Below are 15642 nucleotides of genomic sequence, written 5' to 3' on the forward strand. Positions count from 1 at the left end.
TAGTTAATTTTAAAATTGGTGGTATCGAACAGCTTTTTATTTTGACAGATGAAAATTGTCATCTATCAAAATAAAATTGAAAAAAATGGAAAATATTTAATGTATTATTATTATTATTATTGCCAAGTTATGTAAGGAAAATAAATAAATAAAATAAATTCCCACATCACTTATCCATCCCCTATAATAATTTATCTAATTTGTACTCTTTAAATTTATTCAAACTATCCACTTCGAAACGTCAGATGGAAGTTTGTTCAATCAACTACGCTGTGGCTAAAAGCGAATTTCCGTACAACTATCACCTTCCTCAAATTAAATACGTATATGGAATGTGACCGAATCTTCTGGAGTCCAAAACAGAACATGCCTTGTTAGTAACAAGTTATTACGCAGCTGCGCTATAAGGAGAATGTATGTTTACGTTACTAATGTTTACTAATTATTATTTTGTAACTGATTACTGTAATAACACTAAATTAATACTCTATTCGCTCTTTTAACCTTGCAAATAAAACAAATACACTTGTCATCCAGTAAAGCTCTAATTGGTCACTTGCTAAAAAAGCGCGGTGTTACTTCAATAACCGACAAGTTGAAAGCTTTACTCGGCGACGTATATTTGCGTGCGTCTGTTTGTTTGTTATTTGGTTTTTAGGAGCATTAGCAACTAAGGCCATATTGCGCCAGGATATGCGGTGGTCATTCCCTGACCTTTCCGCATCCTCCGTATTTGGTGGTGACGGGCTCGAACCCCGGTCTAATCAAGAAGCGTGTGCTATGTACTGCGGCTCCTTCCGACCTGGCTACGGAGGCGCCCTTGCGTGCGTCAGGATTAAAGTAAGAGTGAACAGCGTATAAGCAATACATTTTAAAATAAATAAATAAAAATCTTGCCTAAATGAAAGCAAGCGATTTCGCCTTATATATATATATATATATCCTGTGAAACGTTTCGCCCTGTTCGTCACTAACAGCACCGAAATTTTCAGAGAGTAAATTTAAATGCAAAATTTACCAAAATGTTAATTTTTGGAGGCATTCAGCAGCTCAAAATTTTGTAGTTTTTGGAATAATCCCAGCTTCATGTGCAAAGGAAGAAACAACGCCTTTTGCGAATCGGCTAAGGATGTATGTCAGATTGTCTTTGACCAGAACAAATTCCTTCATACGAAGATTCAATACAGTAACGCGCATCGATGCTCAGGCTCGTGAGTTTATACCAATAATAGGTATAAAAATTTTAGTCAAAATTTTAGCTTTGTAGGTTTTCCGTATTATAATTATCGCAAAGGCAAAGAAAGCAACGGTATTTAGTTAAGGCCTTCCTGTATTCCAAGAATAAGTGCAATTACTGGTAAATCGTCACATCCGCCAACCCGTGGCCTTTGTTATTGATGGCACTCAGTATAGGTATTTTATTATATTTACTTTTAAGTTAATATTTCGCATGTGTAAATGCGTAGGTCAAAAACCTGATGGCGATAGATCGTAACTTTCGAAATCTTTCGATTCAGCATAATAATATATAAACATCGGTTAATTTTGAAGATTCTAGAAAAATTCTGTTGCACAGTGTAATAGAATTTTTAAATCCCCCCCCCCCCAGAAAGTATGAACAGAAAAGATTTTAAAAAATTGTCACCTTATACTGTAATTCCCATGCTAATACAAATAGTGAAGTGTTTGTTTACGCCAGCACTGGTTTTGACTATTGTAGTACTATAATTTGTTAAGTAGCACACATTTTTGATCCCAAATCTGAGTTTCTCTCTGTTTGCGATCAAAATCTGTAAGTGTTTTGTCAAATTACAATATAATGTCTCTTAAAGTGTAGAAAATGAGATATCTTTCAGAGAGCGAAACATGAATGGCATTCCGATTTCATACGCATTGGTAATGTCATGTACATACATGATTATTAAAAATAAGATATTTTATTAATTAGTGTTCTATTTCATCTAATTTTCTATTTCGACTTCTGATTTAGAGACTAGAAAAGATGTGTTAACCAGGCCCTTTATGTAACTTCTGCTTGCATCTCTTCGTTCAAACCCACGTGACTTGCTTGTCAACAAGAATGCCTCATCGTCGTTCCAGACGGCGCCTTTTAAACGCCTACGAAGTATTTTGGAAGGCCATTTGATTGCGCTTCAAGCGTCATTCCAGAAGGTCGTAAGACTTCTAAACTTGGGCAGTAGTCATTGCATTTCGCAGTCATACGCTAAACATATAACGACGGATTTATTCGAAACAGCTATCCATTAAGTTACTGTAATTAAGAATTAAGCAGAGTATCCAATAAAGTACTGTAATCATAAAATGAAGATAAAAGGTATCTTTAAAGATTTTTAAATACACAAATGCTTTGTTGGATACACACGAAGCTAAGACATAAATAAGCTTATACACGTGCAGTAGATGAATAGTGTTACGTCATTTCCAAATTTGAATCTTCTCCCCCACTACATGGCAATTTTATTTCTTTTCTATAGTATCATTACTTTTTAATAGATGGCGCTGCATGTCTACAAATATTCATAGTTGCATTTGTAACTTACAAAAACCACCAAAGAAGCGCTATAATTATTATTATTAGCATATGATGCAAGGAAGCCTGAGACTATGCTGCACCAGCTTAAAAAAAAAATTGAATTACCTTGAGAAAGAGAAAACAAGAATCAGAAGTAGAAGGGAATCACCAAGAAAGAGAAGAATGATGATATCCAGCTCAGGACCCTGGGAGTGCCAAGCCCATATTCACCAGATGTGAATCCCTGGGGTATTCTGCTTTAAACGCTCCCTAAAATGAGTAAAATTGAGAGGCTATTTATGCATCCTCTAATTCCATGAGCCAAGCTTAGTACGTGTACATAACAATGTCAGTTTTATGAAATTGGAATTTATCAGTAATATTCCTATTTAGTGTGAAGCAGACAAATTCAGTCCCTATTCAAAATTGGGGGGGGGGGGACATATTTAGTCCTGGTCCAATTCTTGCTCATAATCCTGATCTCTCCCTATTTATTATTCATAATTACTATGAATAGCTACTCAGATTGTAAAATGTCTTCCGTCCCGTGCTCATCGAATGTGAGCCCATTTAAGACTCACTTTCAAAAGATGTCCAAAATTAAATTTAAAAGCGTTAAAACAATTATCGTTTTAATATTGCTTGAATAAACATCTCTGTTTGCGGTCATTTATTAGAAATGCGGAATTTTATACTGGATGGACTGCTGGCTTTAAGAGCCCTAATGTAAACATTTTCTCCATATATGTCACTATAATCAATATCATGGCATGAAATCAACATCTCTGATTCCACATTCGATGTGGAATCAGAGATCAGGGCTCACATTCGATGAGCACGGGGGACGGAAGACATTTTACAATCTGAGTAGCTATTCATAGTAATTATGAATAATAAATAGGGAGAGATCAGGATTATGAGCAAGAATAACCTTAAATTACTCTTAATCCCTGTTTTACAGAAACTATGTGAAATGGAATTGGGCTCCATCACAACTGCCTTATTAAATAAAATTCCAGCTTCCATTGTGTTACTACCACAGCACACAAAGCTGAAAATGAATTACTTTTTGTTTATATAAGCTATTTAGAAGAATTAGTATTTTGAAGCATCATATGGATTTGACCATGCAAAAAGTTGAAAATGAATTATCATCAGACCCACAACCAATTTAGAAAAATCGCAGTTAAAACATGATGCTTGGTTTCTTGCGTAAAGGATTAGCCGCATCTTCTGTTCATTCTTACTTGCTGCATTTTACCTATATTAACGACACCTAAAAACAAGATTAAACTAATTAGCTTCCTATTTTTTCCCCTGCTCCTGCATATTCTATCCAATGCTTCCTTTCATATGACAGAAGTAATCAGAAGAATCTTAAATAATCATTATACCAGACCGGCCGCCGTAGCCGAGTGGTCAAGCTAAAGGGTGCGTAATACACGTGTCTTGAGGAACCCGTGTTCAAGCCCGTGACTGCTAAATACGGTATTGTTTATGTGTTCTCTCTATATTGTAAACTCCTCTGACCGTGTGGTCGTCCCGGAGTATAAACAGAAAATTTATTTATTTATACCGACATAAGTTTCAAGATCATTTCTCCAGTTGTTCTTAAAACCAAGCCTATTGGTCAGGCGCGCTGGTGCATAAGTACACGTGCCTTGAGTGACCGGGGTTCAAGCCCGTGACTGCTGAATGCTGTTTCTTGTATTCTGTCTATCTTGTGAACTCCTCTGATCATTTGGTCGTCCCGGAGTATAAACAGAAAATTTATTTAACTGTAAAACTATAGAAGTGCTCCTACCCCACGGCTAACAATCGCCAATCGTTGAGTAACAGGTATTTGTAATTCCGCTTCCGACTTCAAACCGATTAAAAACATATGTTATACTGGCAATCAACTATTCTTCGTTCAGCTCCGAATTTACCGAATCCTCTTTTCTTCATCTTTATTCATGCTCTCATCTGTTCTTTGAAATAACCCTCCTTCATATCTCCTTCATATTTATTTTTGAAAATTGCAAGCTCAAGAAATTCGAGTGCAATTAAGTTTCTTCTCGCTCTCCATCCCTCGTCTAACGTAAATTTCTTTGTTCATGCGGATTGTTCATGAATTTAAATTTAAAAATTTAAATACATGAACAATCACTAGAACTACGTTATTCAAAAGCAGTACAATTGCTAGCTAGTAAAATAGCTTCCATTTTGCTGTTGAGAGAAAAACGAGAATTCGGCACAATATTGATGAGTGTCGTTAGACCACGGAGAGATTCCCCTTGGACTGGAGAAGTGCTAATGCCTCTCCAAACTATAAAAGGTGGTGTTGTTAAAGAGGAAGTGAGCAGCTATAGGCTAGTGAGTTTTAACTTTTGTAGTAGGAATGAATCTGTTGTTAAGGATGTGATTCAAGCCAATCTGGACAAAAGTGGTATCTTGAATAGTTCCGAGCATTAGTTCGTTAAGGGAAGGTCAATCAAGTAAATTACTATGATGTCGTAATTAAACAATAGGACGCAGGTAATGATTTTGACATTACGTACTTAGATTTTAATAAGGCTTTTGATACTGTTCCGCATATAAACTGGAACAAGTTGGAGCAGCTGATGAAATCCTACACTCGATCGCAGGTTGGCTAAAAGATAGGAGACAGTGGGTTGTCATAAATATTCGGTGTTTGGTTTCCTCCTATTTATAATTTTCATATTTATTTATGTTTATATTTGTTTGCTGATGATTTTGGGAAATTGGGAAGGGTGGTTACCAATTTGGGCTAGACCGTGATGCTTCAAAAAGACTTCTTGGATCGGTTGCATACATGGTCCGAAAAATGTAATTAAAGTTTAATGCTGGTAATTGTAAGATTTGCACAGATGATCAGGAAGGTACAGGGTATCCAGTCCATAATTTATAGAACTTTTACTAGTAAGGAGAAGTTCGTCATTATCCCTCTGTACAAGGGGATGGTTAGATCACACTTGAAATATTATATTCAGGTGGGGAAACCGCCCCTGAAAAAAGACAACTTCTGGAAAGGGGTTCAAAGAAGGGTGGCCAGATTGGTGATGAGGGCAAATCGATGCATATATAGTGAATAGCTTAGAAGGTGTGGTCTGAAAAGATTGACATCTAAGGGGAGATCTGATTGAGGCCTATAAAGCAATGAAAGGGCTGAGTAGAATGGCAATCAAGAAGTAGAAGACGATGCTGCCCACAGGTGAACTTCATCTGTGGGTAGCGGATTGTCGAAAACTGGAATAAGTTGCCTCTTCTGGTATTAATCTTGTGGGTTTTGTGCTGTAATGCTCTCTAATATTCTAATTGGAAGCTGATGGTAACTGTTTTTTTTTTTTTTTCTTTCGTACACGTACTTGCACTCTGGTACTGTTCGACATCTTCCGAGAATTTCGTGCAACGCGCACACCCATATGGGTTTGAGACTTCAAGAGGGTAGGCCATTTTATTACTTTCATCGACTGAAGTCTTGTTTTGTTGACATATCTGTGTATGACACAAAATGCGAAACAGTATACAAGTCAAGGATCGTCGTGGCCAGGACCGTGCAAAGGGACTTGGAAACCCGGATGCAAAAGGGTAACGTTAAGGGGCCTCGTTTATTTATGTTGAGACTTTGATGGCTCCCTATATTGGGCCCCCTAGACCAGGGTCCCTGGTTCCGCGCATCCAATGCACCGCCCATTCGCACGGCCCTGTTCGTGGCAAATCAGAAATGATATAATGTAACTCTGCCACGCGCAGTGCATTAAAAAAAATCAAATTAATATTTAATCCCAAGAGCTTTTCGCCCATATCCATATGTGCATTATGCGTTTACAAATTTTTCGAAATGGAAAATTTTACGAACGGAACGCTCGTCAGGATAATACGCGGAGAAGGCAGTTAAAGAGCAGCACATATACATGACGTTACCGAAATGTTTGACGAACGGAACGATGTTCCAGTGCTCATTCTGAGTTCTATATACAAAGGGTACTAGGAAAGTTTTGCAATACAGCTTTGTTTATTTAATTTTTACAAAGTAATTTCCTCTACATTCAATACACCTCTCCATCCTCCGAAACCAATCTTTAAACCAGTTCAGCCAAGTTTCACTAGGGAGTAAAGCACACTCGTTGTCCCAAGCCCGTAGAAGGTCCTCATCACTGGAAAACCGCCTCCCTTTAGCTTCATTTTCACATGCGGGAACAGTGCAAAGTCGCAGGGAGCAAGGTCTCGACTGTGGTGAGGGTGCTTGAGAAGTTTCAGTCCTGTCGTGGTCAAATATTCGGTGCAGGCTTTGGCGCGGTGAGCTGCAGCATTATCGTGATGGAGGTACCAGGTGTCCGTTCTTGACTTTGGCCGCAGGTTCTTCATAGATCCAATGACTTTAGGCAGGCATTGTTCAGTATACCACTTAGCTGTGACTGTCTTCTGCGTGTCCAAAACGACACGTTCCACAATTCCACTCGATTTGAAAAATACAGCTATCATTTTCTTCTTTACAGATCGGGATTTTCTGACAATTACGGGTGTGTCGTCATCATCAAAGACCCAAACTTTGTTTTGAGCCTTGGTCGGCAGATCGTAATAGTACAGCCAAGTCTCGTCACCTGTCACGATGTTGTTCACATACCGAGATTGTCCCTTATCAAACTTTTTTAACATCTCCCGGCACCAAGTCACACGTCGTGTCATCTGCTCTTCAGTCAGTTGATGCGGCACCCAGAGAGAACAAAGTTTCTTCACGTGCAAATGATCTTGCAGAATCGAACGAATTGCTGGTGCATTTAGGCCCAAAGTATCCTCTATCTGTTGGTAGGTCACTCGCCTGTTTTCGTCAAGCATTTTCCTCACAGCAGTAACGTTTTCCTCCGTAACTGACGTTCGTGGCCTTCCCGGCCTCTCAGAATCCTCCAGAGTGAAATTTCCCCTTTGGAATTCTCTATACCACCTGAATATCGTTGTACGATGTGGACAATCATCATCTAGTGCAAGAGTCATTTCTTCTAAGCACTGGTCTATGGTTAAACCACGCACGAAATTATACCGCAAAACTGTCCTTATCTCATTTCGTGACCACGATGCCATCACAAGCACTTTACACTCTCACTACTAATGAATAACTGAGCCCATCGACTTGGAGCGGCGGCTACTATGCACGTATGAACATGTCTCAACATGCAGCAACAAGCAGCTTCCTGTGATTCATTGTTGCGTCATATTGCAAAACTTTCCTAGTACCCTTTGTACAACAGTGTGTTTGTTCACAAGCCGATTTGTATGTTGTGCGGGCTGCAAAACCCGGAATAACTCTCTCTCTCTCTCTCTCTCTCTCTTCCACGCCTGAAAATGGCTTATTACAGACAGCCTCGACTGAAGAAGGCAATGCAAGTTTTATCATGCAAATATCTGATAAAATTATATATACCCTAAAATGTGAACGAAAGCGGCAGACAAATTGTACCTTAGGGAGGCGGATGATGTTTTCCCCCTTCTTTTAAACCAAGCCTTAAGCTTTTTTTTTGTGACGGACTAAGGGGAAATTCTCCGAATGACCTGAAAAATACCCCAAGCACTGGCATCATTATCAACCTCCCGCAGTTTTATCCACGACGTCTAACATACACTAAATGGCCACTTTATTAGATACGCCTGCCTAATAACGAGTAGGTCGCCTTCAGCCCTGTGAAAAGGCGGAATTCATCGTGGCATGGACTCAACGAGAAAACTGCCACAGGGATGCTGGTACATACTAACCCAGTGGTTTTCGACCTTTTTTTTTAATAATGGCACCTTTAAGTAATTTATTTTGTGGCACCCCTACTCAATTTTCTGCCTGTTGTATCCGATTCTCTCTCTGTATATATGTATCTAATATTAAAAAAAGTTATATGATAGTTATTATAATTATAAAAAAAATTACAATTCATAATAAAAATTATATATACTTGTAGAATAATTTTATTCTTTATATAGAGGTACTAAAATTATTTTAGTACCTCTATATTATAGATCACCACAAAATTAAAAAAGATACCGTACAGTGGATTTTAAACACTTGGTTTGCGTAACTTTTCAATGAGATATTTGTGCCTGGCGTGATTCGCAGATATTTTTGATATTAGGTGGAATATTGGAGAGATATACTTTCATTTCTTCTTCAATCGTTTGTAGTCTTTTCCTCTTTTTAGTTTTTATAGTGGTAAGCACAGAAAATCCTAACTCACATAGGTAAGATAAGGACGTACCTTTTTATAATGAAATAAATATATAAATAAAAAAAAAAAGTTTAAGTAACTTAAACCCAAATTACGTGGTACCCCTGGAATGCTGTTGCGGCACCCTGGTTGAAAACCACTGTGCTAACCAAATTGCTTCCCACACTTTCTGCAAATAGGATGATTGTGGATCCCTACTCCGAAGAGCTCATTCCACTTCATTCTACTGTATAAGTACTCAATTGGATTAAGAGGTAACGTGATCCAACAACGTTTGCTGTGGCTTCCCAGTTAAGGTAAATGGGAAGGGCACGGCCTCACTCTAATATTCCTAGATAGGAGAGTGGGTGAGTGAGTTCTGTACAACTCTGGCCTTGTGACATGGTGCATTATCCTGTTAGAAAAGCCTGTTTGCAGTTGGATATACTGCAGCCATGAAAGGATGCTCTTGGTCGGAAACAATTTCAGTAATATGGAGTAACAAAATGTTGCTCCTCTGGTATCAAGGAAATCAGTGTGCCCCACGAAACACACTTCCCACACAATTACACCACCTCCAGCACCAGCCTGCATTGTTGACACCTGCCAGGATGAATCCATGGACGCATGCTGTTTTCGCTATATTCTGGTTCTCCTGACATTAGTGCAAATTAAGATTGCACTAATGGCAGCTATGATTCATCATTTCGACTTTTCTTTTCTGTTATGATTGTGTCTCTTGCTGCATTCCTAGGAATATTTGGGCTTTGGGGTCTTCCCGATAAGCAACTTCAGGAAACACCATTAAGTGGATGGAGAATACTTAAAGAATACTTAAAGAAGAGTTGGACAGATAACTGGAAGAAATAGATAAAAACAGCACTCATCCAATATGCCCATCATATATTTCTCCGCTGGAGTGAAACAGGAGGAACCAGGATTCGTCAGACTAGGCAACGTTGCTCCAATCCTTCACTGTGTAGTGTCGATGTCCTGCGCCCAACGTAATCGTCCCTTCACATTTTCTTGACAGGCATGAAATCCGGTTCGGTCACAGTACCTTATCCTACAGCTGGGAGTTCTGAAATATTTTTTGTAGGGTTTCAGGCGCATCAGCGACGATTTAGGCCATTTCGCGCAGTATATATTATGGGTGTATTCTGTGATTGTTTTGCTGGACGAAAAATTCGAGTTTCCAGAAGGGGAAAACCATGCTACGCTCGCCTGAGATCGAATAATTTAACCACGTTGTGAAAAGGCCATAGAACTTCCGCACGTCATCGACGGGATTCAAACTTGGGTCTTTTTTTTATCCGGTGTGGGGAAGGACGGAGATTCTACCAACTATGTTAATCACGAGGGCCATTCTGAAATGCCTCCTTGGGTACCACTTGTACTATGTTGTTATTTGACTGACTTTAGACTTTGTTACCCTACACGTCTTGCCAGCCTCCGTTGGACTTTGGCATCAGTGAACTGTTTCCGACCACAGGTTCACCATTGGCTGGATGTTATTTATTATTATCAGACCCGGACCATGGTATTTCCGCGCCCGGAGTAGAAAGATTTTTCGGCGCCCCTTTACTAAGGATATATATGTATATATATAATTTTTTTTTCATGATTTATAAAATTTAGCGCTCTTTAAAAAAATGGCGTCTTGGCAAGGGCCCTTCTGGCTCGTACCTTAATCGGGCACTGATTATTATTTACTATTTTAACGGTCTCCGGGCGTAACCCATGTCCATATATATGTGTGTGTGTGTGTATTGTGTCTGTCCACGAGCCAATTGCATGTGGCGCGGTTTGAAAAACCTGGAAAAACTCACGGGGAAAAATTCCGTCTGTGGTCGGCTAATTAAATCCTCGATTGAAGAGGGTTTTAGAAATTCCTCCAGTCGTCAATGGGACTCGAATCTAGCCCTTTCAAACCAAGTGACGTTGTGAAATTTTTGCATTGTCACGGAGTGAATGTTATTTGGTTACTGGACCAGTCGGGATACACCCGAGACACAGTCCTAAGTAAAAACCACAGCAGGGTTGCAGTTTCTGAGATATTCGTACCGGCACCGACTACCATTTAGGACTTCGAACATGGCATAATAGTTGCCATCGGACTTGCGCTTTAAACTTGCGCATTCTTGCACTGCTTTGCACATAGAGCATTCTTACGTATTTCCAACTTGCTGCATATCACATGTGATGGAATGGATCATTCCATTTCATGAAAAGAAGTAGATAGTTCTAATAAATTATAAAATACAAATTTAAAAACTGTGTTTAAAACGAATTTGAAGCTTTAGTGTGATACTGTGTCAAAGACAAGCAGAACAGCATTGAGTATCAGGACAGTACAGTTGGGAATCATGCGCTAAAAGGTGATTATCGTTTGCCATTGGGGTTGCTCCTGATTTCGTGATGCCAAATTTGGGCAACCGAAAACTTTCAGAAAATAAATTAACTTAAAATAAATGAATAACTGCAATACAAACTCCGAAATCCGGTAACCATTCGATCATGTAATCACTGGATTTCGGAATGAATTCTTATCGACACTTCTATTGCCTAATCTCTCATAGCGGAACATAACATACTTGCATTGTGTTTTTATTGTGATACTACGCTGCGCATCACCCATACCGTAACAAATACACGGGGGGGAATAATAATAAATTGGCACCTGTTCTCTAATTATGTCATACATGTGGGGAAATTGCTCCCACATTACGATCTGCTCAGAAACACAAATGTGTGGAGCACCATCGCCTGGCTGTCCTCATGCCTATGGGCGAGCGAGAGCTCGCCCTGTCCTGGATAAAAGTTGCTCAAGTTTTATTCAGAATGATTCCAGTAAGCGCATTTGAAGTGTAAAATATTGAATAATGATACAGTTGCACCCACCCCTCTGTCCTACTTCATATACTTCAGGATCTGGGTTACAAACATTTTGTGTAACTAACTCAGATTCATTTTCTATATAAATTTAATTAGATTTTATTATTAATCATTTTCGTTCATTCCACTACCCGTAATAAATTACAGACTTATAATACTTTATCACTTAGAATTTGTTCCGAAATTCATCAGGAGATCAACTGCGCGTATTTGAAATAAGCCTCTGAATAGCAGATTGCTAGAAGGGTAACCTGTTGTCCTGGAAAAATATTAAATTATACACACGTTGGAAATTTTACACACGTGCATATTATCTATAGCAAAATTATACTACGTTCTAGAATTACCAAAAAGTAAGTTTCCACGATGGCAAATTGAAATAACGTAGATAGGTAACCGACATTTAAATTACCTACACACATCGTGAAATTTCTTACAAAATATTAACCAAAAATTTATAATGTATGCTAAAATTACATATGCGCACATTAAACATTCAAGAGAGTGTGTTGCATTGATCATACCGAAATTTCAAATAGATCTTAAGCGAATCTTACCAGCAAATGGTCTGTGATGACTAAAGCAATATATATAATTTTTACATTGAAGAGGTTCACGACTAAATACACCATCTATAGTTGTTCCATTACGTGTAGTATTTATCGAAAGATTTGATGACATGTCCAAGTCGAAGAATGTTTTCATAAACGTGCAAACTCTTTTCCAGCTTCAGAGTTTAGTTGTAAAGAAAAAAATTAAATTCAATCTGAAAACACGGGGTGACTTGAAACCAGATGCGTTTTCGAATTAACGCATTTCCAGTTTCCGAAAGGTGTGTTTTTTTTTTTTTTTTTTTTTTGGATCTTAAAACCTTAATATTTATGTTTATAAATTCCTTAGTTTTTCAACGATATGCTATACGTGCACATATCCCGTTTATTACCTTGAGAAAATTTCCTTGATCACATGTTCATATTTTCTACTATCCTGGAGAAACTACGGCAATTTTCAGAGGTGTGAAAGTTTTTCCTCTAGCATAGAGCTAAGATGAAGTTCTTTGCAAAATTTCCTTAAATTGGTCCAGTTGAAGATAACTTAAACTGGAATAAATTTTCGTAACGCTTTTCGCATGACGGTCTTTCGTTACAAATTTTTTGGAATAACGCCGGTAAAAACGTTTTTAACGTCAAAGAAAAAGAAAAAAACACATGTCCAACTTCTCAGTACCAGAAAGGTTTCAGAGATAGAGCCCAAAGATTACAGAGTTAAAATTTGAACAAGCGCAAATATTTCTTCCAGCTAACGGTACCCTCTGGTGTCTGTAGAAACTGAAAGGATCAATCCAAAAATTATTTACTAAATCTACCACATTACCTAGAAGCATCTCATTGATGTCTCTTTTAGGCCAAAAATAAATAAAGAAATAAATCTCGGGACTCAAAAATGTAAAAATTAAATAAATAATAATAAAAATTAAAAATGCTATATCAAATTTAATAATTTGTTTATCATTGAAACTAGCCAGGAAGGGCTACTTCAAATAGAACTAAAAAGAAAGAAAGAGAAAAAAAAAAAATCCTCATTCTATTATTAAAAGCAGTGGCTCTTTTATGGGACTTCCCCCTCCACCGGGGCGCCTCCGTAGCCAGGTGAGAAGGAACAGCAGTGCGTAGCATACGCTTCTTTATTAGACCGGGGTTCGAGCTCGTCAACACCAAATACGTAGGATGCGGAAAGGTCAGGGAATGACCACCGCATATCCCGGAGCAATATGGCCTTAGTTGCTAATGATCCTGAAAAAAACCAAACCAAATAATCCCTACACCGGTGGCAAATTCTCAGAGGATGTAAACGACTAAAATATTAAAGAATCTTAACCCATTGAACTTCAAAAGTCTGGTGAAGGTGACGGTGGGGTGAATCCAGGGCCGCTCCGTATATATTGGTCTCCCGTGTTCAAAGGAAAAATATGCCGCCCGGAACACTGTAATATCCCCCGCAAAAATTAAATAACATTTTTTGTAATAATATTTTATCGATATTAGAATTTATAAATTATATTGACATTTTTTATTTATTTCCTTATCACGCTTTATTCATGCTACACGTATTTGAACATGAAAAGGTAACATAAAATTAAGACAGCTTTGTGGAATAAATTTTATCGAAATTTGATATGTATGTTTTAAATAATATCACTCAGTTTTGAAAAAAAAAATCCTGAAAACAGATATTAATAATAGTTATTATAAAAATACATACATATATAATAATAATAATCTTTATTTATAACTAAACATAATTACATGTATAAAGTTTAATTCAACTGTTATTACATATTTAACTTATAAAATAAATTGAACTTTTCGGGCTTTCAGTTCTGAAAATCTTTTTATCACATCGTGCATATCTAAACTTTCAGCTAAATAAAAATCGTGTTTTGTCGAGACTAGTGCTAAATTATCCAATCTTTCTTGGGACATTGTACTACGAAGATAATTTTTAATTATTTTTAATTTGGAAAATGATCTTTCCCCGATAGCTACACTCACTGGCAATGCCAGAAGTATTCTTAGAGCAACTACTACGTTTGGAAAAGTGGTGCATAAATTATTTTCAAAAATACTTCTGTTACTCTCAAATCTGGTTTAAAAATATTTTAAATACCTTTAATTCGTCGGTCATGTCAATGGCATCGATATTTTGCAAATCTTTAGAACATTTTAGAATTTCTTGATCGGTTATATGCTTTAAAATTATAAATAAATTTTCTATTTATACTCCGAGACGACCAAACGGTCAGAGGACTTCACAGAATAGACAGAATACAAGAAACAGCACCGTATTCAGCAGTCATGGTCTTGAACCCCGGTCACTCAAGGCACGTGTACTTATGCACCCACGCGCCTGACCTTCATATAAAAAATTGAAATCATCACTGTGTTCTTAATAAATTAAACTTGTCCTAACTGTTTTGATTCATTTAAAAACTCTAAAAATGCGCTATCAGATCGTTAAGTAGTTAGATGAATTATTTAATTGATCAAGCGAACTACTTTCTGCTACGGTTACTGGACACGTTGAAGATGTTGACGGTCCTTCGAGACTTTGAAAGTATTTTAAATAGCACCTTCTGATTTTTTATTTTCTTCCTCTTTTACTTAAAATTATTTTTTTACAATATTGCGCACCGGAAAATCTTTTTGTTTTTCGGCAAGTCTGGCTGTCTTTAGGCATGGCTGAATATAAAAAAATATTTTATATTACTATTATAAATTAATAATATACATACATTTTTCAGTTACGAAAACTCACCAGCTGCAGGATAATTTGACGTCAATATTTAATTTAAGTAAATAGATAATTTATAATAAACTTAACGCTGATAATATTTATTAAATTTATTTTTTAATATTCTTATGTAATACACTGCACTTTAAAATAAAACAATTAAATGTTAAATTTCAGTTCATTACCTCTGTAAACGATACTCGCTATAACGTAACTGACAAAAGTTTTTAGTTGGTGACGACTAGGTACGAACGAGTAATTCCCCTAAAGTTGATCCAATTGTCTCATCGAACGCATCCCTATCGTTAAACGAGGTAATACTGTATAATGGGCTCTCAACAACTACTAATATACGAATGACGAATCAAAAAAGTTACAGGTTCACTCTCTAATCATTTTAAAAATGTTTTTGTTTTGTTAAGTATTGAGCTTTTTATTGGATGTCTAAATAAATGAAATTTAAGAAACGCATAGTATGCGTACATTGATATCCATAGTCGTTCGCTGAGCGGCTCGAGTTAAACACCGACAAATGCTGAGTCAACAAATAAAGACTACATTAACAGAACAACTATCAAGAATAATAGCGCTTTGATAAGTGTTTGGCTGCCTGTTATTTTTATGTTAGTTTGTTATGACAAGAATTTCTTTATTCAAATTATGCTTAGATTCTACATCATTTCGGCCGCCCCTTTTCATCGCACATTTGAACACAGTGTTGGCGCGGCT

General features: G+C 37.2%; 1 protein-coding gene across 1 annotated transcript in view; it reads right to left on the bottom strand.

Moving 5' to 3' along the window:
* The window catches only part of LOC150084146 (G1/S-specific cyclin-D2-like), a 133805-nt gene that overhangs the window by 92225 nt on the left and 25938 nt on the right, over positions 1 to 15642 (bottom strand). The gene's annotated exons all lie outside the window — the stretch shown is intronic.

The sequence above is a fragment of the Mastigoproctus giganteus genome, chromosome 6 (assembly GCF_048544385.1).
Source record: "Mastigoproctus giganteus isolate SK-2022 chromosome 6, ASM4854438v1, whole genome shotgun sequence".
NCBI lineage: Eukaryota > Metazoa > Arthropoda > Arachnida > Uropygi > Thelyphonidae > Mastigoproctus > Mastigoproctus giganteus.